This window comes from Entelurus aequoreus, linkage group LG07, assembly GCF_033978785.1.
Source record: "Entelurus aequoreus isolate RoL-2023_Sb linkage group LG07, RoL_Eaeq_v1.1, whole genome shotgun sequence".
Lineage (NCBI taxonomy): Eukaryota > Metazoa > Chordata > Actinopteri > Syngnathiformes > Syngnathidae > Entelurus > Entelurus aequoreus.
In genome coordinates, this window is record NC_084737.1 from 8,669,514 (window position 1) to 8,695,789 (window position 26,276).

Here is a 26,276-nt window from a genome sequence, read left to right on the forward strand (position 1 = left end):
CGCAAAACGTATGCAAACTCCGCCCCCCCCTCCCCCCCAACCTCCCCCCACCCTTCATTCAATAGGAATTGAGTTAGTTTCCCATCAAGCAAATCACGTCTTGTAGCGAGCGAGGGCCCGCCGTCTTAAAAAAAAAAAAAAAAAAAGTCGCTATTTGATTACTGCCCGGCGTTGACGGGCGGGGATCCATTTGAGAGGAATTCCAATATGGACGCCGTCCAGCTATCGACCCCCACCCTAACCCTCACCCTCACCCTCACCCTTGTAAGCCTGTGCCGTGCTTTTAGTGCACCGCTGGTTGTCGTCGCTCGTCGTCCCTGCGATGGCGCTAGCTCCTTTTTTGCGTTATTGACGCATGGGAGAACGTGGCGAGCTTACCTTTTTTGGAGGCAGGCTGCTTGAAGGTTTTCACTGGCAAACAGTTTGACCCCGGAACTGATCATTTCATGGTGTCAAGTAAACAAAGACTTCGCAAATTTGCGCCGTTTGCGCGTCACTTTTTGTCATTTTGATGACAGTTTGACCCCGGAACAGACTATATGTAATAATATGCTCATTATGCATGCTATGCGGAGATTAGTATCATTCTATATCGTCTTAAATGTGGCACATGAGTCAAAAAATGTATAATTTGCAGCCAAACAGCAAGTTGAAGTGAGTACATGAGAGCTGAGACTGACACAGATGGAGAGGAGTTCACATGTCGGCCGACAGATGGCAGTGTTCCTACACAAACTACAAGGAGAACGTCACTAATTATATACTGTATATATAATTTTTTAATAAGAATAATGTTTTCAATAAATACAAATAAAATAGTAAGTATAAATGATAAAAAATAATGTATTTTTTTGTATTTGCATTTATTTGAATAAAATTTTACATTTTGAAGAAAATAAATTGACAAAAAATATCAGAATAATATTTCAAAAAGGGTTTAAAAAATATCTTTATGAAAGGTATGTTTAGATCAGCCACTTTTTATGACTAATACAAATAATGACCCATCTATGTCTATACATCATGATATTTTAATTGGGATGCAAAGTTACTGTGCTTTAAAGTGCATCACAGGCTTACAGTTAAACATTCATTCTAAAAGCAGTTGATTAAAAAAACATTTTAATTTTAATTCAGATGTATTGAATAAAGCTGTAATTTTTAAATAAATGCAGTAATACGAATTAAACAAAGGAATATGTGTATGCAGATAACACTAATACTGTTAAAAGTTAAAAAAAAGTCGTTAATATCCCAAAAATATATATGATAATTCTTGTTAGTGTATGTTCTAGAATATTAGTATTTTTCAAAATTGTTTAAAAAAAAAAGCATTATTACTCTTAAAAAATATAAGTGATAACTATTGTTTGTATATTTTTGAGAATAATATTTTTCAATTTTTTTTAAAAATCATTCATATTCTAATATATATATGATACCCATTGTTGATATATGTTTTAGAATATTAATATTTTTCTAAATTGTTTAAAAAAAATCCTTATTCTAAAAAAATATATACATACATAAGTATTGTTAGGATATTTTTGAGAATATTCATATTTTTTTCAATGTTTAGAAACCATTAATATTCAAAGAAATATATATAAATATTGTTAGTATATTTTTAAAAATATTCATATTTTTCAAAAATGTTTAGCAAACATTAATATTCTAAAAAGTATCAATTGTTTAAAAAAATCCTTATTCTAAAAAATATATATAACTATTGTTAGTATATTTTTGAGAATATTCATGTTTTTCGAAACATTAAAAAAAAATCATTATTAAAAAATATATATGACAACTATTATTAGTCTATTTTTAAGATTCATATTTTTAAAAAAATCAGTAATATTTAAAAATTGTTTGTATAATTTTGAGAATATTAATATGTAAAAATGTTTTTAAAAAATCACTAATATTCTAAGAAATATATATATAATAACTATTGTTAGTATATATTTTTTGGAGAATATTCATATTAAAAAAACATTAATACTCTAAAACATATTAAAAACTATTGTTAGTATAATTTTTTGGAATATTAATATGTAAAAATGTTTTTAAAAAATCACAAATATTCCAAAAAATATACATAATAACTATTGTTAGTATATATTTTTTTGAGAATATTCATATATTAAAAAAAGACACATAAATATTCTAAAACATATTAATAATAACTATTGTTAGTGTAATTTTTTAAATATTATTTTTCAAACATTATTGATGATGTGATTATTCATAAATGTTTACTTGATCTTTTTATTGGCTAGGGTTAGGGGCTAAGGTTAGGGTGCAGCGTGTGTGCGTGTAAGCGTGTGTGTGTGTGTGTAAGAGTGTAAGTGTCTGTGTGCATGCGTGTGAGCGCGTGCGTGAGTGCGTGTAGGCGTTTGTGTGTGTGTGCGCGTGTGAGCCAGCGTGTGTGCGTGCACGCGTGTAAGTGTGTGTGAGCATGTGAGCAAGTGTGTCTGTGTGTGCGTGTGAGCGTGTGCGTGAGTGTGTGTATGCGTTTGTGTGTGTGTGTGTGTGTGCGTGCACGTGTGTGTGTGTGTGTGCATGTGCGTGTAAGTGTGTGTGTGCGTGAGTGCGTGTAAGTCTTTGTGTGTGAGCATGTGTGTGCGTGTGTGTGTGTGAGCAAATGTGTCTGTGTGTGCGTGTGTGTGTGTGTGTGTACATGTGTGTGTGTGTGTGTGTGCATGTGCGTGTAAGTGTGTGTGTGTGTGTGTGTGTGTCTGCGTGAGTGCGTGTAGGTGTTTGTGTGTGTGAGCATGTGTGTGCATGTGTGTGTGCGCGCACGTGTGAGCAAATGTGTCTGTGTGTGCGTGTAAGTGAGCGTGTGCGTGCGCGTGAGTGCGTGTAGGTGTTTGTGTGCTGAGCATGTGTGTGTGTGGGTGCGTGCGTGTGTGTGCATGTGTGCGTGTAAGTGTGCGTGTAAGAGTGCGTGTAAGTGTGTGTGTGTGCGTGTAAGTATGGGTGTAAGTGTGTGTGTGCGTGCGTGTGAGTGAGTGTGTGTGTGCGTGCGTGTAGGTGTTTGTGTGTCAACATGCGTGTGAGTGTGCGCGCGCGTGTGAGCAAGTGTGTTTGTGTGCGTGTAAGTGAGCGTGCGCGTGTAGGTGTTTGTTTGCGTGAGCGTGTGTGTATGCGTGCGCGTCCGTGCGTGTGCGTCTGTGCGTGCGTGTGTGAGTGTTGTGCGTGTAAGAGTGTGTGTAAGTGTGTGTGTGTGCGTGTAAGTATGGGTGTAAGTGTGTGTGTGCGTGTGTGCACTCGTGTGCATGTGCGTGTTAGCGTGTGTGTGCGCGCGCGCGTGTGAGCAAGTGTGTCTGTGTGTGTGTGTAAACACGAGTGTAATTGTGTGTGTGTGCGTGCATGTGAGCGTGTGCGTGTAAACACGAGTGTAATTGTGTGTGTGCGTGCATGTGAGCGTGTGCGTGTAGGCGTTTGTGCGCGTGTGTGTGTGCGCGCGCGCGCGTGTGCGTGTGTTGTGCGTGTAAGAGTGTGTGTAAGTGTGTGTGTGCGTGTAAGTATGAGTGTAAGTGTGTGTGTGCGTGTAAGTATGAGTGTAAGTGTGTGTGTGCGTGTGTGTGAGTGTGCGCGTGTAGGCGTTTGTGTGAATGCGCGTGTGAGCAAGCGTGTGTGCGTGTGCATGTGCGTGTTAGTGTGTGTGTGTAAGAGTGTGTGTGCGCGCGCGTATGAGCAAGTGTGTCTGTGTGTGCGTGTAAGCATGAGTGTCATTGTGTGTGCGCGTGCATGTGAGCGTGTGCGTGTAGGCGTTTGTGTGGGTGTGCGCGCGCGTGTGCGTGAGTGCGTGTAGGTTTTGTGTGCGTGAGCATCTGCGCGCGCGCGTGCGTGTGTGTGTGTGCGTGTGTGTGTGTGTGTTCATAGCGTCGGGTTGTCTTTCTGCGTGTGCATGTGTGTGTGTGTGCGTGTGCGTGTGCGTGCGTGCGTGCGTGTGCGCGTGTGTGTGTGTGTTCATAGCGTCGGGTTGTCTTTCTGCGTGTGTGTGTGTGTGTGTGTGAGTGTGTGTGTGTGTGTGTGTGTGTGTGTGCTGCGCGCGCACCTCCCTCGCGCTGCTGGTGACGACGATGATGATGATGATGATGATGAAGACGATGATGGAGCCGCGCGTCCGAGTGTGTCCTGCTCAGTGAGGCGCGCCGCGATGTCCGCACAGCAGCAGCAGCGTCACCACGCAGGACTTTTGGCGCCATCACCTTCATCATCATCATCATCATCATCATCGTCGTCGTGGTCACGTGGAGGAATTTGATGCTCTCACCTACCTCAAGTTGCTGCCTTATAAGAAGGGGGGAGAAGGGGGGGTCAGTACAGGTGTGCGGAGGGAATTTCCACGGGAGATTACCGGACACGTTGTTGCTGTTTTATTGTCCCCGCTGTGGATGCGACGTGCCGGCAGATCGAGGCACCATCGGGGGGGACGGGCGGGATGAGGAGGTGAGTGTGACGAAACCTGGCTGCATGCACGTGCTCCTATTTCTATTCCGTCTTATATTCGTGTGACTTGTGACTTACTGAGCCCCCTTCGAAGGTGTTGCCTGGCAACCGAGATGTCAATAAAACTGCTACCTTTGGCCAAATAGTGAGCCCGCATACATTGCATGGGGACGCGGCATGCAAACGTCAAATAGTGAGCCTCTCGCTGCAAACAGTTAAGAAAAGTAGAAAAAAAACAAACAAACGTCCTCGATGTCGTTATTAAGTCAAACATTTCCATTCATTAAAAAATACTCAATTACAACTTGATACTCAATCACGACATAAAGTGAGATTATGAGCTTGCCAAATAGTGAGCTTCTCGGTGCAACACACTTCTATAGTCATTCAACAATATGTTGTTAATAAATAAGCCTTATTAAATCGTAAAAAAATATTTTAAAATCTACAAAAAAATTATAGCGATTGTAAAAACATATATATATATATATATATATATATATATATATATATATATATATATATATATATATATATATATATATATATATATATATATATATATATATATATATATATATGTGTGTATACACAATACAATATTAGCAATAACAATCGTGTACTCAATTATCATATAGTTATTAAACTACATAAGGTGTGAACATGATACCAGTTTTTTATAAGTATTTAATACAATAATAAAATGAAAATGAGACTTAGACTAGCGTGTGATGTTTTTGCTGCGAATGAATACTAATTGGATAATGATTAACCTTTACAAACCTATTTATAAATATTAAAAAATCAATACATTGAAAATTCCTATTTATTTAAAAGATAAACTTAAGATGAATAGATTTTCAATGAATATGTATTATATTGCAAACATTGACGTTCGACAATAATCTTGACGTGCATGATAAAGTCGTATAAAAACTTTTTTTTTAATGTTTTAAAGAAAAACAATAGGATATCTATGTGGTCGCCTTTTTAAAAAAAATAATATTGCATGCTTTTATTATTTTTCGAAAATGTTTTAAAAATCATTAATATTTTAAAAATATATATAAATATATACATGAGATAATTAGTATATGTTTTAAAATATCAGTATTTTTCAAAATTGTTTAAAAAAATCATATTTATTCTAAAAAAAAAAGAGGATGTGATAGCTATTGTGGTATATTTTTGAGGATATTCATATTTTTCTAAAATGTTTGAAAAATCATTAATATTCAAAAAAATATATGATAACGACTTTTGGTATATTTTTGAGAATATTCCTATTTTAAAAAAATCATTAATATTCTAAAAAAATGTATATAACTATTGTTAGTATACGTTTTAGAATATTAGTATTTTTCAAAATTGTTTAAAAAGTCATTATTTTAAAAAATGTGATAATTATAGTTAGTATTTTTGAGAATATTCATATTTTTCAAAAATGTTTAAAAAATAATTTTTGTAAAAATATTTGATAACTATTGTTAGTATAGTTTTGAGAATATTTATATTTTTAAATTTTTTTTACAAATCAATATTGTAAAAAATTATACATAACTATCTGGTATATTTTTGAGAATATTTGTATTATTCCAAAAAAATGTAAATCATTAATATTCCAAAAATGTATATATATGATAACTATTGTTAATATATGTTTTAGAATATTAGTATTTTTCAAAATTGTTTAAAAAGTCATTATTTAAAAAAATATATGTATTAATTATTGTTAGTATTTTTGGGAATATTCATATTTTAAAAAAATGTTTACAAATCAATATTGTAAAAAATTATATATAACTATCTGGTATATTTTTTGAGAATATTCATATTTAAAACTTTTTTTTTTTTAAATCATTAATATTCTAAAAAATATATAACTATTTTTAGTATAATTTTGAGAATATTCATATTTTTCAAAAATGTAAAAAAAAAAAATCATTAATATTCTAAAAAACATATATGATAACTATTGTTAGTATGTTTTACAATATTAGTATTTTTCAAAACATTATTCTAAAACACGTGATATTTTTGAGAATATTCATATGTTTCAAAAATGTTTAAAACATTATTTTTCCAAAAATATATAACTACCGTTCATATATTTTTGAGAATATTAGTATTTTTCAAAATTGTTTAAAAATTCATTATTTAAAAAAATATATGTGATAATTATTGTTAGTATTTTTGAGAATATTCATATTTTTCCATAAAATCGTGTAAAAACTTTTTTTAATGTCTTAAAAAACAATAGGATATCTAAGTGGTAGCCTTTTTTTTTTTTAAAGAATATTGCATGTTTTTATGATGATAAAAATATAATAAATACATATACTGTAGTATTTTCTTTTAGAACTTTTTCTGCATGTAAAATGATATATCAATGTATTTACAATATTAATATAACTATAACTATAAATAAGTTAAGACAATGTTATCATTCTGTTGGTTTTTCCTGGCCTCCGTCGCCAAAGTGCTCGCTGGTTTCGGGGTCTTTGAAGTCTGGGGGGGTCACGTGTTCTGCCGGGAGTTTCCATATACGGTGCGGCGTCTTTGTGAAAGGGCGCCGTTTCATTGTGCCGAGCTGAAGCCCAGCCGGCGACTGGAGAGCGGCGGAGAGTCCACACGGACGCCGCAGCCTGGCCTGGCGTGCCCACAAATCTCCGGGCTGCCACGCCTCCCGAAGGACTGGCGCCCGCTCCGAGTGCCTCGCATTTGCATGAAAATAACGTTACATCTGCTCGGGCGGACGGCGAGCGTATTAATCCTGCTGCCCCGTGCAATCAAACCCTCGCCTGCGCTGTAAAGGCGGCGCATCACGCTCGTTATTTTAATGCCCGTTTAAGCGGCGGGGGCGCAAATTGCTGCGTTTTAGGAGAACAAACCGGCTGCCGGCGTCGGTCTGATTGTGAGGAGCTTGTTTGGTCCGAGCTAATTAGCATCGGCGTTATCAGGAGGAAGCGTGTCGCCGTTGTGCGCGAGGCGGCGCTGGAGGTGATGTTCCGCCAAGTGTCAGCTTTGAACACCTCGTTGCTGCCTGAACGGGCTGCGGTGGGGAAGATCCTAGCGCGGCGTTCATGTTTGCGTCACTGATGTACTGGACTTGCTGTGTCTGGAGGCCGAGGAGCCAGTCTACTTAGCAGTGACCGGCAGAGGGAGAACCTGAGTCAGCTCCGACTAGTTTACTGCCTAAATGGGCTGCGGTGAACGTCCAAGCATGTCGGAAACAAAGATAATTTGAGCTATTGTATCGATGATGTGGTTGCTGTGTCTTGAAACCATTAGGAAGTCATGACTATTTACAATGACCTGGTTTGCTGCCTAAACAGGCTGTGGTGAACATCATTGTTTCAGTTCTGACTATCTTACTGCCTAAATGGGCTGCAGTAAACCTCCACGCATGTCGGAAACATAAAGATAATTTGAGCTATTGTATCGATGATGTAGTTGCTATGTCTTGAAACCGTGTTGTCATTAGGAAGTCATCACTGTTTACAATGACCCGGTTTGCTGCCTAAACAGGCTGTGGTGAACATCATGGATTCAGTTCTGACTAGCTTACTGCCTGAACGGGCTGCGGTGGGGAAGATCCTAGCGCGGCGTTCATGTTTGCGTCACTAATGTACTGGACTTTTGCTGTGTCTGGAGGCCGAGGAGCCAGTCTACTGAGGAGTGACCGGCAGAGGGAGAACCTGAGTCAGCTCCGACTAGTTTACTGCCTAAATGGGCTGCGGCGAACGTCCAAGCATGTCGGAAACAAACACAATTTGAGCTATTGTATCGATGATGTAGTTGCTGTGTCTTGAAACCATGTTGTCATTAGGAAGTCATGACTATTTACAATGACCTGGTTTGCTGCCTAAACAGGCTGTGGTGAACATCATGGTTTCAGTTCTGACTAGCTTACTGCCTGAACGGGCTGTAGTGGGGAAGATCCTAGCGCGGCGTTCATGTTTGCATCGCTAATGTACTGGACTTGCTGTGTCTGGAGGCCAAGGAGCCAGTCTACTGAGGAGTGACCGGCAGAGGGAGAACCTGAGTCAGCTCCGACTAGTTTACTGTCTAAATGGGCTGCGGCGAATGTCCAAGCATGTCGGAAATAAAGATAATTTGAGCTATTGTATCGATGATGTAGTTGCTGTGTCTTGAAACCTTGTTGTCATTAGGAAGTCCTCACTATTTACAATGACCTGGTTTGCTGCCTAAACAGGCTGTGGTGAACATCATTGTTTCAGTTCTGACTATCTTACTGCCTAAATGGGCTGCAGTGAACGTCCAAGCGTGTCGGAAACAAAGATAATTTGAGCTACTGTATCGATGATATAGTTGCTATGTCTTGAAACCGTGTTGTCATAAGGAAGTCATCACTGTTTACAATGACCCGGTTTGCTGCCTAAACAGGCTGTGGTGAACATCATGGATTCAGTTCTGACTAGCTTACTGCCTGAACGGGCTGCGGTGGGGAAGATCCTAGCGCAGCGTTCATGTTTGCGTCGCTGATGTACTGGAGTTGCTGTGTCTGGAGGCCGAGGAGTCAGTCTACTGAGCAGTGACCGGCAGAGGGACAACCTGAGTCAGCTCCAACTAGTTTACTGCCTAAATGGGCTGCGGCGAACGTCCAAGCATGTCGGAAACACAGATAATTTGAGCTATTGTATCGATGATGTAGTTGTTGTGTCTTGAAACCATTAGGAAGTCATGACTATTTACAATGACCTGGTTTGCTGCCTAAACAGGCTGTGGTGAACATCATTGATTTAGTTCTGACTAACTTACTGCCTGAACGGGCTGCGGTGGGGAAGATCCTAGCGCGGCGTTCATGTTTGCGTCGCTGATGTACTGGAGTTGCTGTGTCTGGAGGCCGAGGAGTCAGTCTACTGAGCAGTGACCGGCAGAGGGAGAACCTGAGTCAGCTCCGACTAGTTTACTGCCTAAATGGGCTGCGGTGAACGTCTAAGCATGTCGGAAACACAAAGATAATTTAAGCTATTGTATCGATGATATGGTTGCTGTGTCTTGAAACCATGTTGTCATTAGGAAGTCATGACTATTTACAATGACCCGGTTTGCTGCCTAAACAGGCAGTGGTGAACATCATGGATTCAGTTCTGACTAGTTTACTGCCTAAATGGGCTGCGGTGAATGTCCAAGCATGTCGGAAACAAAGATAATTTGAGCTATTGTATCGATGATGTAGTTGCTGTGTCTTGAAACCATTAGGAAGTCATGACTATTTACAATGACCTGGTTTGCTGCCTAAACAAGCTGTGGTGAACATCATTGTTTCAGTTCTGACTATCTTACTGCCTAAATGGGCTGCAGTAAACCTCCAAGCATGTCGGAAACATAAAGATAATTTGAGCTATTGTATCGATGATATAGTTGCTGTGTCTTGAAACCGTGTTGTCATTAGGAAGTCATCACTGTTTACAATGACCCGGTTTGCTGCCTAAACAGGCTGTGGCGAACATCATGGTTTCAGTTCTGACTAGCTTACTGCCTGAACGGGCTGCGGTGGGGAAGATCCTAGCGCGGCGTTCATGTTTGCGTCACTAATGTACTGGACTTGCTGTGTCTGGAGGCCGAGGAGCCAGTCTACTGAGGAGTGACCGGCAGAGGGAGAACCTGAGTCAGCTCCGACTAGTTTACTGCCTAAATGGGCTGCGGCGAACGTCCAAGCATGTCGGAAACAAAGATAATTTGAGCTATTGTATCGATGATGTAGTTGCTGTGTCTTGAAACCATTAGGAAGTCATGACTATTTACAATGACCTGGTTTGCTGCCTAAACAGGCTGTGGTGAACATCATTGTTTCAGTTCTGACTATCTTACTGCCTAAATGGGCTGGAGTAAACCTCCAAGCATGTCGGAAACATAAAGATAATTTGAGCTATTGTATCGATGATGTAGTTGCTGTGTCTTGAAACCGTGTTGTCATAAGGAAGTCATCACTGTTTACAATGACCCGGTTTGCTGCCTAAACAGGCTGTGGTGAACATCATAGATTCAGTTCTGACTAGCTTACTGCCTGAACGGGCTGCGGTGGGGAAGATCCTAGCGCGGCGTTCATGTTTGCGTCGCTGATGTACTGGAGTTGCTGTGTCCGGAGGCCGAGGAGTCAGTCTACTGAGCAGTGACCGGCAGAGGGAGAACCTGAGTCAGCTCCGACTAGTTTACTGCCTAAATGGGCTGCAGTAAACGTCCAAGCATTTCGGAAACACAAAGATAATTTAAGCTATTGTATCGAGGATATAGTTGCTGTGTCTTGAAACCTTGTTGTCAGTAGGAAGTCATCACTGTTAACAATGACCTGGTTTGCTGCCTAAACAGGCAGTGGTGAAAATCATGGATTCAGTTCTGACTAGCTTACTGCCCAAATGGGCTGCAGTGAACGTCCAAGCATGTCGGAAACATAAAGATAATTTGAGCTATTGCGTCGATGATGTAGTTGCTGTGTCTTGAAACCATTAGGAAGTCATGACTATTTACAATGACCTGGTTTGCTGCCTAAACAGGCTGTGGTGAACATCATGGTTTCAGTTCTGACTAGCTTACTGCCTAAATGGGCTGTGGTGAACATCCAAGCATGTTGGAAACATAAAGTTAAATAGAGCTATTGTATCAATGATATAGTTGCTATGTCTTGAAACCGTGTTGTCATAAGGAAGTCATCACGATTCACAATGACCCGGTTTGCTGCCTAAACAGGCTGTGGTGAACATCTGAACACACCGTGACTATGATTGATTTAAATTGAAAACATTCAAATGTTCTTATTGATGATGTATTGCTACGTCTTGAATTACTGGACAGCAACCAGTAAAGGGTGAAATTAAGTCAGGCCCGACTAGTTTGTTGCCTAAAAGGGCTGTGGTAAATTTTCATGTCGAAAACATAAAGATGATTTGAGCTATTACATGGATGGTATAGTTGCTATGTCTTAAAGCCATGCTGTCATAATTAAGTTATTATTTAGAGTCAGGCCGACCTGGTTTGCTGCCTAAACAGGCTGTGGTAAACATTTAAACATGTTGTGAACAGGATTGGTTTGAATCAACAAAATCAAAGTGTTCTTATTGCGGAAGTTGTTGCTATGTCCCGAACTACTTTACAGAAACCATTAAAGGATGAAACTGAGTCAGGCCCGATTAGTTTGTTGCCTAAAAGGGCTGTGGTTAACATCCAAACACCAAGCAAAGGAGACAAGATCAAACATCTAAGATAAACATGTAAAATTATTTGTTTGTAAATCGTGCAGCATCTTGTCTTGGAGCCAAGCCCGACTAGTTGGCTGCCTAAACAAGCTGTAAATATTTACAAGTATAGTATTTTAAATTAAAAGCATAATAAAGTTGATCGATTACGATTGTAGTGATGATTAGCTACGTTTTGATGCCATTGAGTCGTAAGGGAGTTCACTATTTGGCAGCAACCAGTAGAGTCATACCCGACTAGTTTGTTGCCTAAAAGGGCTGTGGTGAACATCCAAACACAAAGCAGAGGAGACAAGATCAAACATCTAAGATAAACATGTTAATTTTTTTGTTTGTAAATCGTGCAGCATCTTGTCTTGGAGCCAAGCCCGACTAGTTGGCTGCCTAAACAAGCTGTAAATATTCCAGAGTGTAGTTTTTTAAATTAAAATAAAGTTGATCAATAACGCTTGTACTGATGATTAGCTACGCGTTGATGCCATGGAGTCGTAAGGGAGTTCACTACTCGGCAGCAACCAATAGAGTCATACCCGACTAGTTTGTTGCCTAAAAGGGCTGTGGTGAACATCCAAACACCAAGCAAAGGAGACAAGATCAAACATCTAAGATAAACATGTACAATTATTTGTTTGTAAATCGTGCAGCATCTTGTCTTTGGGCCAAGCCCGACTAGTTGGCTGCCTAAACAAGCTGTAAATATTCCTGAGTATAGTTTTTTAAATTAAAATAAAGTTGATAAATAACGCTTGTACTGATGATTAGCTACGCGTTGATGCCATGGAGTCGTAAGGGAGTTCACTACTCGGCAGCAACCAGTAGAGTCATACCCGACTAGTTTGTTGCCTAAACGGGCTGCGTCAAACATCCAAACACCAAGTAAACAGGGTTGGAGTGATGTATTCAATGAAATAGATGATAGCATGTATAAATATCGTCGCATCGTAGCTTCGAGTCAGACCCGATCGTTTTGCTGCCTAAACGAGCGGCGGTACAAGTGAAAGTGCAAAGTAAACAGGAAGAAAGTGAGGTTTTCCTATGTCAAGTAGTGGTGAGGTTCACCAATGTTGGCCAAGTTCATCGACTTTTGTCAACGTTGCTGATTACTAATTAGGGGACTTTTATTTTGACACCACTTCCTGTTTTCCTGTTTGTTAGCGCGGGTGTGGCGTCCTCCGATGGCGTCCACCGTCAAGCCCCTGGATGAAGTTCATTATCTTTCGTTAATCACGATCATAACATATCACGTCCCTGCTGCTCCGAGTGCTGTGTCAACAACACCCAGCACGTACGAACACAAACACACACACATTCTTGTATATCTTACCTTCTTGAGACCCCTGAAAATTGCTTTATTAATACTTTTTAGGTATATCAAGATTTGTATTTACAACATTAATAATATATACATACTATGCAAATATAAAAAAGGTAAGCTTTTATTTTTTTAATTTTTTTTCCGTTTGTAATTGGTTTTTAATATTCATTATTTACTTCAAGTTATTACAGTATCTCTCTCTCTCTCTCTCTCTCTCTCTCTCTCTCTCTCTCTCTCTCTGTCTCTCTCTCTCTGTCTCTCTCTCTCTCTCTCTTACTCTCTCTCTCTCTCTCTATATATATATTTTTGAAAAATATGAATATTCTCAAAATGATACTAAACATAGTTATATATTTTTTAGAATATTAATGATTTTTTTTAAATGAATTAATTCTCAAGAATATACTAACAATAGTTATCTTTTTTTTTTTTTTTGGAATATTAATGATTTTTAAACATTTTTGAAAAATATAAATATTCTCAAAAATATACCAGATAGTTATATATAATTGTTTACAATATTGCTTTGTAAACATTTCTGAAAAATATGAATATTCTCAAACATATACTAACAATAGTTATCTTTTTTTTTTTTGAATATTAATGATTTTTAAACATTTTTGAAAAATATAAATATTCTCAAAAATATACCAGATAGTTATATATAATTTTTTACAATATTGCTTTGTAAAAAATTTTGAAAAATATTAATATTCTCAAAAATATACTAACAATAGTTATCATATATTTTTTTGGAATATTAATGATTTTTAAACATTTTTGAAAAATATAAATATTCTGAAAAATATACCAGATAGTTATATATAATTTTTTACAAAATTGATTTTTAAACATTTCTGAAAAATATGAATATTCTCAAAAATATACTAACAATAGTTATCATATGTTTTTTGAAAAATAATTATTTTTTAAACATTTTTGAAAAATATGAATATTCTCAAAAATACTAACAATAATTATCACAAAAATCTTTTGAAATAATGACTTTTAAAAATGTTTTGAAAAATACTAGTATTCTTAAAACATATACTAACAATAGTTATCATATATATGTTTTTTTAATATTAATGATTTTTGAAAAAAATGAACATTCTCAAAAATATACTAAAAGTCGTTCTCATATATTTTTCTGAATATTAATGATTTTGAAAAAATGTGTGAAAAATATGGATATTCTCAAAAATACTAACAATAATTATCACAAAAATCTTTTGAAATAATGACTTTTAAAATAATTTAGAAAAATACTAATATTCTTAAAACATATACTAATAGTTATCATATATTTTTTTTTGATAATGATTTTTGAAAAATATGAATATTCTCAAAAATATACTAAAAGTCGTTCTCACATATTTTTCTGAATATTAATAATTTTGAAAAAATTTGAAAAATATGGATATTCTCAAAAATACTAACAATAATTATCACAAAAATCTTTTGAAATAATGACTTTTAAAATAATTTTGAAAAATACTAATATTCTTAAAACATATACTAACAATAGTTATCATATATATATATTTTTTATATTAATGATTTTTGAAAAATATGAACATTCTCAAAAATATACTAAAAGTCGTTCTCATATATTTTTCTGAATATTAATGATTTTGAAAAAATTTGTGAAAAATATGAATATTCTCAAAAATACTAACAGTAGTTATCACAAAAATCTTTTGAAATAATGACTTTTAAAATAATTTTGAAAAATACAAATATTCTTAAAACATATACTAACAATAGTTATCATATATATTTTTTTTATAATGATTTTTGAAAAATATGAATATTCTCAAAAATATACTAAAAGTCGTTCTCATATATTTTTCTGAATATTAATGATTTTGAAAAAAATTGTGAAAAATATGGATATTCTCAAAAATACTAACAATAATTATCACAAAAATCTTTTGAAATAATGACTTTTAAAATAATTTTGAAAAATACTAATATTCTTAAAACATATACTAACAATAGTTATTATATATATATATATTTTTAATATTGATTGTTGAAAAATATGATATTCTCAAAAATATACTAAAAGTCGTTCTCATATATTTTTCTGAATATTAATGATTTTGAAAAAAATTGTGAAAAATATGGATATTCTCAAAAATACTAACAATAATTATCACAAAAATCTTTTGAAATAATGACTTTTAAAATAATTTTGAAAAATACTAATATTCTTAAAACATATACCAACAATAGTTATCATATATATATATTTTTTTGATATAAATGATTTTTGAAAAATATGAATATTCTCAAAAATATACTAAAAGTCGTTCTCATATATTTTTCTGAATATTAATGATTTTGAAAAAATGTGTGAAAAATATGGATATTCTCAAAAATACTAACAATAATTATCACAAAAATATTTTGAAATAATGACTTTTAAAATAATTTTGAAAAATACTAATATTCTTAAAACATATACTAACAATAGTTATCATATATATATATTTTTGATAATGATTTTTGAAAAATATGAATATTCTCAAAAATATACTAAAAGTCGTTCTCATATATTTTTCTGAATATTAATGATTTTGAAAAAATGTGTGAAAAATATGGATATTCTCAAAAATACTAACAATAATTATCACAAAAATATTTTGAAATAATGACTTTTAAAATAATTTAGAAAAATACTAATATTCTTAAAACATATACTAACAATAGTTATCATATATATATATATATTTTTGATAATGATTTTTGAAAAATATGAATATTCTCAAAAATATACTAAAAGTCGTTCTCATATATTTTTCTGAATATTAATGATTTTGAAAAAATGTGTGAAAAATATGGATATTCTCAAAAATACTAACAATAATTATCACAAAAATATTTTGAAATGACTTTTAAAATAATTTTGAAAAATACTAATATTCTTAAAACATATACTAACAATAGTTATCATATATATTTTTTTTATATTAATGATTTTTGAAAAATATGAACATTCTCAAATATATACTAAAAGTCGTTCTCATATATTTTTCTGAATATTAATGATTTTGAAAAAATTTGTGAAAAGTATGAATATTCTCAAAAATACTAACAGTAGTTATCACAAAAATCTTTTGAAATGACTTTTAAAATAATTTTGAAAAATACTAATATTCTTAAAACATATACTAACAATAGTTAACATATATATATTTGTTGATATTAATGATTTTTGAAAAATATGAATATTCTCAAAAATATACTAAAAGTCGTTCTCATATATTTTTCTGAATATTAATAATTTTGAAAAAATTTGTGAAAAATATGGATATTCTCAAAAATACTAACAATAATTATCACAAAAATCTTTTGAAATAATGACTTTTGAAATAATTTTGAAAAATACTAATATTCTTAAAACATATACTAACAATAATTATCATATATATATTTTTTTGATATTAATGATTTTTGAAAAATATGAATATTCTCAAAAATATACCAACAATAGTTATCACATATATTTTTTTAGAATAATAATGATTTTTTTTAACAATTTAGAAAAATACTGATATTCTAAAACATATACTAACAATATATATATACATATATATAATTTTTTATTTTATTTAAAAAATAAATACAATTTGGCCAAAGGGGGCGCATTTCAATTTCTTACACACACTAACTTGTCCATCGGTCCTCATATGGACGTTACTTTTCCTTGTTGGTGTCTCAAGGAGGGTAGAAATACAAAAACACACACATGCACACACACACACACACACACACACACACACACACACACACACACACACACACACGCCCTGCAGGCAGCCAGACTCAGGACTGAGTATCTTGAGAGAATTTGACAAGTGGCTGCGCACAGAAGCAGAATCCTTGACCTAAATCTTAATGAATGAACGCCGCAGACGCATCCTCGCCTATGTATGAAGCCCCGCCCCACCCCCGCCCCCTCCTGCTCTCGTCCAATCGCGAGCCTTTCTGCCCCCAACTGTCTTCTCGGCGCACATGTGAGATGATAATGCCGCTTTTGTTTGGACTGACTTGCTCCGGCCTTGGTGTTGGTTCTTGTCTTCACTTTCTGCTGCAAATGTTGATTAAGACACCACCACCACCCACCCCCACCCTTTCACCCTTCCCGCCAACTTAGTCATGATAATCTCCGCTTTGCACAGCAGAAGTAAACCGAAGGACCGGCGATGGAGTCCACATTAGGCTGACACACATTCATGAGAAGGCCTTTGACTTGCTATTCATGCGATTGCTCCTCCCGCTACACTGCAAAAACTGCTATATTTTTCAACATATTGAGCAAAAAGGTCTCTTTTTTTTTTTTCCTACCAAGAAAAGTGCAGTTATTAGTGAGAATATACTTATTTGAAGCTATTTTTTGGGTTCATTGAGGTTAGCTAATTTGACTTGTTTTGGAAAGTCTTGACAAGCCAATTTTTCTTGTTCTATTGGCAGATAATTTTGCTTAGTTCAAATAAAATACCCCTCATTTTTGTATTTTTTTTTCTTGTTTTTGAACACTGAGTTTTTGCAGTGTAGTTGTCAGTGACAAAGTTGAACTGCAAAGTGGGACACACACGTTAGCAACTTGCTAACATTACTTTTTAATATCGTGCAAGGTTAGAGACAATACTGTAGCGATGTGGGCTGCACTTTATCATTTTAGGTTAGCATCATTAGCATAGCTACGTGTGCAACTTGCTAACATTACTTTTTTAATATCATGCTAGGTTAGAAAAAAATTTTTTTAGCTATGTGGGCTACACCTTATCATGATAGGTTAGTATCATTAGCATAGCTACGTGTGCCACTTGTTAACATTACTTTTTTAATATCATGCTAGGCTAGAGACAATACTGTAGCGATGTGGGCTACACTTTATCATTTTAGGTTAGCATCAATAGCATAGCTACGTGTGCCACTTGTCAACATTACTTTTTTAATATTATGCTAGGCTAGAGACAATACTGTAGCGATGTGGGCTACACTTTATTATCATGTTAGGTTAGCATCATTAGCATAGCTACGTGTGCCACTTGTTAACATTACTTTTTTAATATGCTAGGTTAGAAAACATTTTTTTTTTTAGCTAAGTGGGCTACACTTTATCATGATAGGTTAGTATCATTAGCATAGCTACGTGTGCCACTTAACATTATTTTTTAATATCATGCTAGGCTAGAGACAATACTGTAGCGATGTGGGCTACACTTTATTATCATTTTAGGTTAGCATCAATAGCATAGCTACATGTGCCACTTGTTAACATTACTTTTTTAATATCATGCTAGGTTAGAAAACTTTTTTTTTTAGCTATGTGGGCTACACTTTATCATGATAGGTTTGTATCATTAGCATAGCTACGTGTGCCACTTGTTAACATTACTTTTTTAATATCCTGCTAGGTTAGAAAACATTTTTTTTAGCTATGTGGGCTACACTTTATCATGATAGGTTAGCATCATTAGCATAGCTACGTGTGCAACTTACTAACATTACTTTTTTAATATCATGCTAGGTTAGAAAACTTTTTTTTTTTAGCTATGTGGGCTACACTTTATCATGATAGGTTAGCATCATTAGCATAGCTACGTGTGCAACTTACTAACATTACTTTTTTAATATCATGCTAGGTTAGAGACAATACTGTAGCTACGTGGGCTACAGGTTAACATTACACTTCATTGTCATGCCAGGTTAGCATCATTAGCATAGCTATGTGAGCCACATGCTAATATTAATTTTTGGCATTATGCCTGGTTGGCAACACTAGCATAGCTATGTGAGGTAAATACTAACATCGCACTTTAACATCATGCCAGGTTAGCAACACTAGCATAGCTATGTGAGCTAAATGCTAACATTACACTTGGACCTCGTGCTAGGTGAGCAATACTAGCATAGCTATGTGAGCCACATGCTAACATTAATTTTTGGCATTATACTTGGTTGGCAACACTAGCATAGCTATGTGAGGTAAATGCTAACATCGCACTTTAACATCACGCCAGGTTAGCAACACTAGCATAACTATGTGAGCTAAATGCTAACATTACACTTGGACCTCGTGCTAGGTTAGCAATACTAGCATAGCTATGTGAGCCACATGCTAACATTAATTTTTGGCATTATACTTGGTTGGCAACACTAGCATAGCTATGTGAGGTAAATGCTAACATCGCACTTTAACATCACGCCAGGTTAGCAACACTAGCATAACTATGTGAGCTAAATGCTAACATTACACTTGGACCTCGTGCTAGGTTAGCAATACTAGCATAGCTATGTGAGCCACATGCTAACATTAATTTTTGGCATTATACTTAGTTGGCAACACTAGCATAGCTATGTGAGGTAAATGCTAACATCGCACTTTAACATCATGCCAGGTTAGCAACACTAGCATAGCTATGTGAGCTAAATGCTAACATTACACTTGGACCTCGTGCTAGGTTAGCAACGTCGCAGAAGAAAAGCTACATGATCCCACTTGCAGTACCACTATCCTAACTTACTGGCAGATACCGGTAGTTGGTCGAGCTTAGTTTTAAGATATGTAGCGAAGCCTGCTTTTTGGACTCATTACAGCTCGCTAAGTCGGATCTGTTTTACTGCTAGAACATCTTGCCAAAACACTCCGCACTTTGTTCCGTCCGCCACTTGTTTGGTCGCCGCCTTTTGTGGGGGTCTCCAAGTGGGAGGAGGAGTGACGTTACAGACCATTCGGGGGTCTCCAAGTGGGAGGAGGAGTGACGTTACAGACCATTCGGGGGTCTCCAAGTGGGAGGAGGAGTGACGTTACAGACCATTCGGGGGTCTCCAAGTGGGAGGAGGAGTGACGTTACAGACCATTGGGGGGGTCTCCAAGTGGGAGGAGGAGTGACGTTACAGACCATTCGGGGGTCTCCAAGTGGGAGGAGGAGTGACGTTACAGACCATTGGGGGGGTCTCCAAGTGGGAGGAGGAGTGACGTTACAGACCATTCGGGGGTCTCCAAGTGGGAGGAGGAGTGACGTTACAGACCATTCGGGGGTCTCCAAGTGGGAGGGGGAGTGACGTTACAGACCATTCGGGGGTCTCCAAGTGGGAGGAGGAGTGACGTTACAGACCATTGGGGGGGAACTCCAAGTGGGAGGAGGAGTGACGTTACAGACCATTCGGGGATCTCCAAGTGGGAGGAGGAGTGACGTTACAGACCATTCGGGGGTCTCCAAGTGGGAGGAGGAGTGACGTTACAGACCATTCGGGGGTCTCCAAGTGGGAGGAGGAGTGACGTTACAGACCATTCGGGGGTCTCCAAGTGGGAGGAGGAGTGACGTTACAGACCATTGGGGGGGTCTCCAAGTGGGAGGAGGAGTGACGTTACAGACCATTGGGGGGTCTCCAAGTGGGAGGAGTGACGTTACAGACCATTCGGGGGTCTCCAAGTGGGAGGAGGAGTGACGTTACAGACCATTCGGGGGTCTCCAAGTGGGAGGAGGAGTGACGTTACAGACCATTCGGGGGTCTCCAAGTGGGAGGAGGAGTGACGTTACAGACCATTCGGGGGTCTCCAAGTGGGAGGAGGAGTGACGTTACAGACCATTGGGGGGGTCTCCAAGTGGGAGGAGGAGTGACGTTACAGACCATTGGGGGGTCTCCAAGTGGGAGGAGTGACGTTACAGACCATTCGGGGGTCTCCAAGTGGGAGGAGGAGTGACGTTACAGACCATTCGGGGGTCTCCAAGTGGGAGGAGGAGTGACGTTACAGACCATTCAGGGGTCTCCAAGTGGGAGGAGTGACGTTACAGACCATTCGGGGGTCTCCAAGTGGGAGGAGGAGTGACGTTACAGACCATTCGGGGGTCTCCAAGTGGGAGGAGGAGTGACGTTACAGACCATTCGGGGGTCTCCAAGTGGGAGGAGGAGTGACGTTACAGACCATTCAGGGGTCTCCAAGTGGGAGGAGTGACGTTACAGACCATTCGGGGGTCTCCAAGTGGGAGGAGGAGTGACGTTACAGACCATTCGGGGGTCTCCAAGTGGGAGGAGGAGTGACGTTACAGACCATTCGAGGGTCTTGCTCTTCATCCGACGTCGTCAGTTGCAGGCTGGATTCCGGCACCGAATGAAGCCATTGCGGTGAAACGTGCGACGCCGCCGGCTCCCCTTCCTGTACGCTGCCGTCTTTTGCATCCCAAGCCGCCGGACGCCATCAATAATCAATTAGCTGGTGTGACGGGGAGGGTGCGCTTGTTTTGTTTGTGGCAACTTGACAAGAAGTGAGCAACAACGAAAAGGAGAGGCAGGGGTGGCGGGGGGTGTGTGGGGGGTCTAGTGTCGGATGCCAAGGGGCAGCTGTCAGGAACAGATGACTGTGTGTGTGTGTGTATTGTGTGTGTTCTTGTATTTCTACCCTTCTTGAGACATGAAGAAGGAAAAGTATCTTCCATATGAGGAGGTGTGAACAAGTGATGACATAAATCAATAACATTGCATCTAATAGAGAATGTCTCATTTGCACCCCTGGTGGTGAAATCTATCAAAAATGAGGGTGGTCCCCAAAAAGGAGGGATTTTTCAAATTGACGGTGTGTCAACATATGAAATAACAAGTGTGTGTAAACATTTGAAGTGCTCCCCCTCTGGCCAACATATGTAATAACAAGTGTGTGTAATAAATTTGGACAAAATTAATAAAAAATAATAAAATACACATGTATATGTAGACATACTGTAATAACAAAGTAAATAATGAAGATTAAAAATCAATTACAAAAAATAAAAATAAAAAAAACAACTAAAAGCTTACCTTTTTTATTAGTTTGTATGTATTATTAATGTTGTAAATACACATCTTTATATATCTAGAAAAGGTGGTCCTAAAGAAGTAGGCATTTTTCGTAGGTCTCAGGAAGGTAACAAATACAAGAGAGAGAGAGTGTGTGTGTGTGTGTGTGTGTGTGTGTGTGTGTGTGTGTGTGTGTGTGTGTGTGTGTGTGTGTGTGTGTGTGTGTGTGTGTGTGTGTGTGTGTGTGTGTGTGTGTGTGTGTGTGTGTGTGTGTGTGTGTGTGTGTGTGTGTGTGTGTGTTCATATAAACCAGGGGTGTCCAAACTTTTTCCACTGAGGGCCGCACACGGACAAATTAAAGCATGTTGGGGGCCATTTTGATATTTTTCCTTTTCAAACCATAACAAAATATATGGATTTTTTATTTATTTTACCTTTAGGGGTCCCGGGGACCATAAAGGGTCTCAGTCATTAAAATGTTAAAAATAAGTCAGATTATTATTATTTTTTAATTATTTAATGCTTGCAGTGTTTTATGGCTTTTCTGTCAAAAACTACTTAGTTTTTATTATAGTAAAACTGAAATATGCAGTATTTAGTAATTAGAGCCCTAAAAGATCAATAATGCAGGACACCATTGATTTTAATTATTTCATATTTTTGAGTAATCACAGTGAAAAGATAAATAAAATACCACTAAATATATTTGGGATCCAAAAGGTGCCCCACTCATAAAGTGATGCATTTTTATTAGGTTGTTCTTTTACTTTCAACACTTAAGTTACGAGATCAACTTCAGATATATCTGTCCATTTTATGCTGGAACTATTATTTTTGTTTGTTTTATGCGCTTTTGCCAAAGAAAACTTTTATGTTTTTATATGGCTACTACACAATATATGCAATATTTACCACGTAAAACATTTTAAAGTGAAATATTTGACGTAATTGGAGCGCTGAAAATAATTCATTATAACATGGATTTTTTGTCATTATTATTATTTTTTTGAGCAATGGCAAAAAAAGAAAAATAAAGAAAGACAAAAGGAGAAAAAAAAACAGCCTGCATGGCAGCTTTTGTGTCAACATTGCAACTTTTTCTCGTTAGATTTCACCTCATTTCACTTTTTTTAATGTTCTTTTTTATTTTTACAACAGTATTTCCAGAATGTGTGGCGGGCCGCTAAACAATTAGCTGCGGGCCGCAAATGGCCCTTGGGCCGCACTTTGGACACCCCTGATATAAACTGTACTGTATGTATTTATGTAAACATTTTGTGTATGTTTAATTTTCTACTTATTATGTACGTATATTTGTATATGTAGTACATGTTTTGTACATTTATACAATAATGTAAACTGAATGAAAATAGGTTGAGAAATGAGCAAGGTATGATATATTTTCAATTTAGATGTGTTACCTTCTTTGAGTACTTTGCTGTCCCTAAAAATGGCCAACTTATTACTATGTGTGTGTACGGTCAAATCTACCTAGCAACAGCAATAGGTCCTCACAACTACAGAAGTCAAATATTTATTACTTTGTGTGTTTTGCATTCTGAAGTGAGGTTGCAACTCTCTACTCCCATCTAGTGCTAGATATATGTCTTTCATCCTTCTAGCTATAGTGGAAAGGGGGGCCCTCACAACCTACTAACCAAACGTGGGTCCTCACAAAGTCGGCAAGACGTGCGTGTGTGTGTGTGTGTGTATGTTCCTGTATTTCCACCCTTCTTGAGACATCAACAAGTGATGACATAAATCATGGTCCCAATTGCATCTAGCAGAGAGACGGATACTAGAGTCCGTGAACATTGCTCCAAAGTCAGGATTTTTTTTTTGTTGATTTTTAAAGTGCCTACAAAAGTCAACATTGACAGGTGCAAAGGCAGCAATATATGATAAAACAAGACTATAGTGGCCATTAACTGTTAGCTTCTACAGCTGGGTTGCCCAAAGTGCGGCACAGGGGCCACCTGTGGTCCCTGACTCCTTTGTCATCGGCCTTAAGCACGTTACACAAAAATAGACCTGGTGGTGACATCTATCTAAATGAGGGTGGTCCCCAAAAAGGAGGGATGTGTGTCTCTGGTCTGCCCCCCTGTGGTTGACCACGGCCCCTTGTGGCCTCTCGGTATTGCCATGGTGACCTTTATTTCCTAAACGTGTGGGAGTCGGTGGTCCCTCTGTTGACGACCAGGTGAGTCATGGTCGCCAGGTACATGTTGTGTATGTGACTCACAGCACCCTGCTCATTTTCCGTGATCGCACCCTGATAAATATGCGGTTAGCCAGGAATGAACCACCTCAAGCTAGGGTTGTACAATATACCGGTACTAGAATAGCACCGCAATACTAATGAATCATATTTGGTACTATAGCGCCTCTAAAAAGTACCGGTTCCCCCCTGCCCCGTCCTTTTTTTTTTTACAGGCGTGACGGAATGTCGTCGTCACGTGGTGACATTGCTGGTTTTACCAGCAGAGGAGCATGTTGGGCAGCGCACACACACAGAGTACTTACAAGCAGACACAGTGTGTAGACAGAAAAAGGGAGAATGGACGCATTTTGGTGTAAAAAGTAAAAGATAAAGGTGAAGTTATAACAGCTAGCGTCCATCTGCATTCGGCAGTGTTTTAGCTACTTCTAAATCACTAATCCTGGCCTCCATGGCGACAAAGTAAGTTTCTTACAAGTAGCATTATCACTGGAGGACGAGGAATAGCTAAACATGCTTCACTACACACCGTAGGAGGATACAATAGCTCATCACAATGTAAACAAATGCCACGGGTGGATCTACACCTGACATCCACTGTATTGATACCAAGTACAGGCGCGTATCTAGTCGATGCTACTCTGATTACATCAATATTTTTTAACATCACAAAATCTTTCAAAAAAATAAATCTAAACATGTTTATGAACTTAATAAATACGTCCCTGGACAGATGAGGACTTTGAATATGACCAATGTATGATCCTACTACTTGGTATCGGATCCATACCTAAATGTGTGGTATCATCCAAAACTAATGTAAAAACTATGGACTGGACTCTCACTATTATGTTAGATCCACTATTGACTGGACTCTCACTATTATGTTAGATCCACTATGGACTGGACTCTCTCACTATTATGTTAGATCCACTATTGACTGGACTCTCACTATTATGTTAGATCCACTATGGACTGGATTCTCTCACTATTATGCTAGATCCACTATGGACTGGACTCTCACACTATTATGTTAGATCCACTATGGACTGAACTCTCACACTATTATGTTACATCCACTATGGACTGGACTCTCACACTATTATGTTACATCCACTATGGACTGGACTCTCACTATTATGTTAGATCCACTATTGACTGGACTCTCACTATTATGTTAGATCCACTATGGACTGGACTCTCTCACTATTATGTTAGATCCACTATTGACTGGACTCTCACTATTATGTTAGATCCACTATGGACTGGATTCTCTCACTATTATGCTAGATCCACTATGGACTGGACTCTCACACTATTATGTTAGATCCACTATGGACTGAACTCTCACACTATTATGTTACATCCACTATGGACTGGACTCTCACACTATTATGTTACATCCACTATGGACTGGACTCTCACACTATTATGTTAGATCCACTATGGACTGGACTCTCACACTATTATGTTAGATCCACTATGGACTGGACTCTCACACTATTATGTTAGATCCACTATAGACTGGACTCTCACACTATTATGTTAGATCCACTATGGACTGGACTCTCACACTATTATGTTAGATCCACTATGGACTGGACTCTCTCACTATTATGTTAGATCCACTATTGACTGGACTCTCACTATTATGTTAGATCCACTATGGACTGGACTCTCTCACTATTATGCTAGATCCACTATGGACTGGACTCTCACGCTATTATGCTAGATCCACTATGGACTGGACTCTCACACTATTATGTTAGATCCACTATGGACTGAACTCTCACACTATTATGTTACATCCACTATGGACTGGACTCTCACACTATTATGTTAGATCCACTATAGACTGGACTCTCACACTATTATGTTAGATCCACTATGGACTGGACTCTCACTATTATGTTAGATCCACTATGGACTGGACTCTCACACTATTATGTTAGATCCACTATGGACTGGACTCTCTCCCTATTATGTTAGATCCACTATGATGACATATATGTTATATTGTTACTACGGTACATTTTTAGTCTACTTTATACCTGCATTGTCCTTTCCATCCTTACCCTTTCCATCATTGTAACTGAGCTACTGTGTGGAACAATTTCCCTTGTGGATCATTAAAGTTTGTCTAAGTCTAAGTTAGGAATCCTCCAGTCCGTGAAGGCCACAGTTTGACATTCCGAACTCAAACTGGCTGTTTTGGGGGCTTGAGCGGGATAGGATCTGGCCATGGCCACTCTGAGGTTCCACTGCCAGTCTG

General features: G+C 37.5%; 1 protein-coding gene across 2 annotated transcripts in view; it reads left to right on the top strand.

Moving 5' to 3' along the window:
* Positions 1 to 4,265: 4,265 nt before the first annotated feature.
* Positions 4,266 to 26,276, top strand: part of plxna2 (plexin A2) — a 470,104-nt gene continuing 448,093 nt past the window's right edge. For both annotated transcript variants that reach the window (XR_009826713.1, XM_062052547.1), the window contains exon 1: positions 4,266 to 4,458. The gene's annotated coding sequence lies outside the window, so the exon portion shown is untranslated. The remainder of the gene's footprint in view (positions 4,459 to 26,276) is intronic.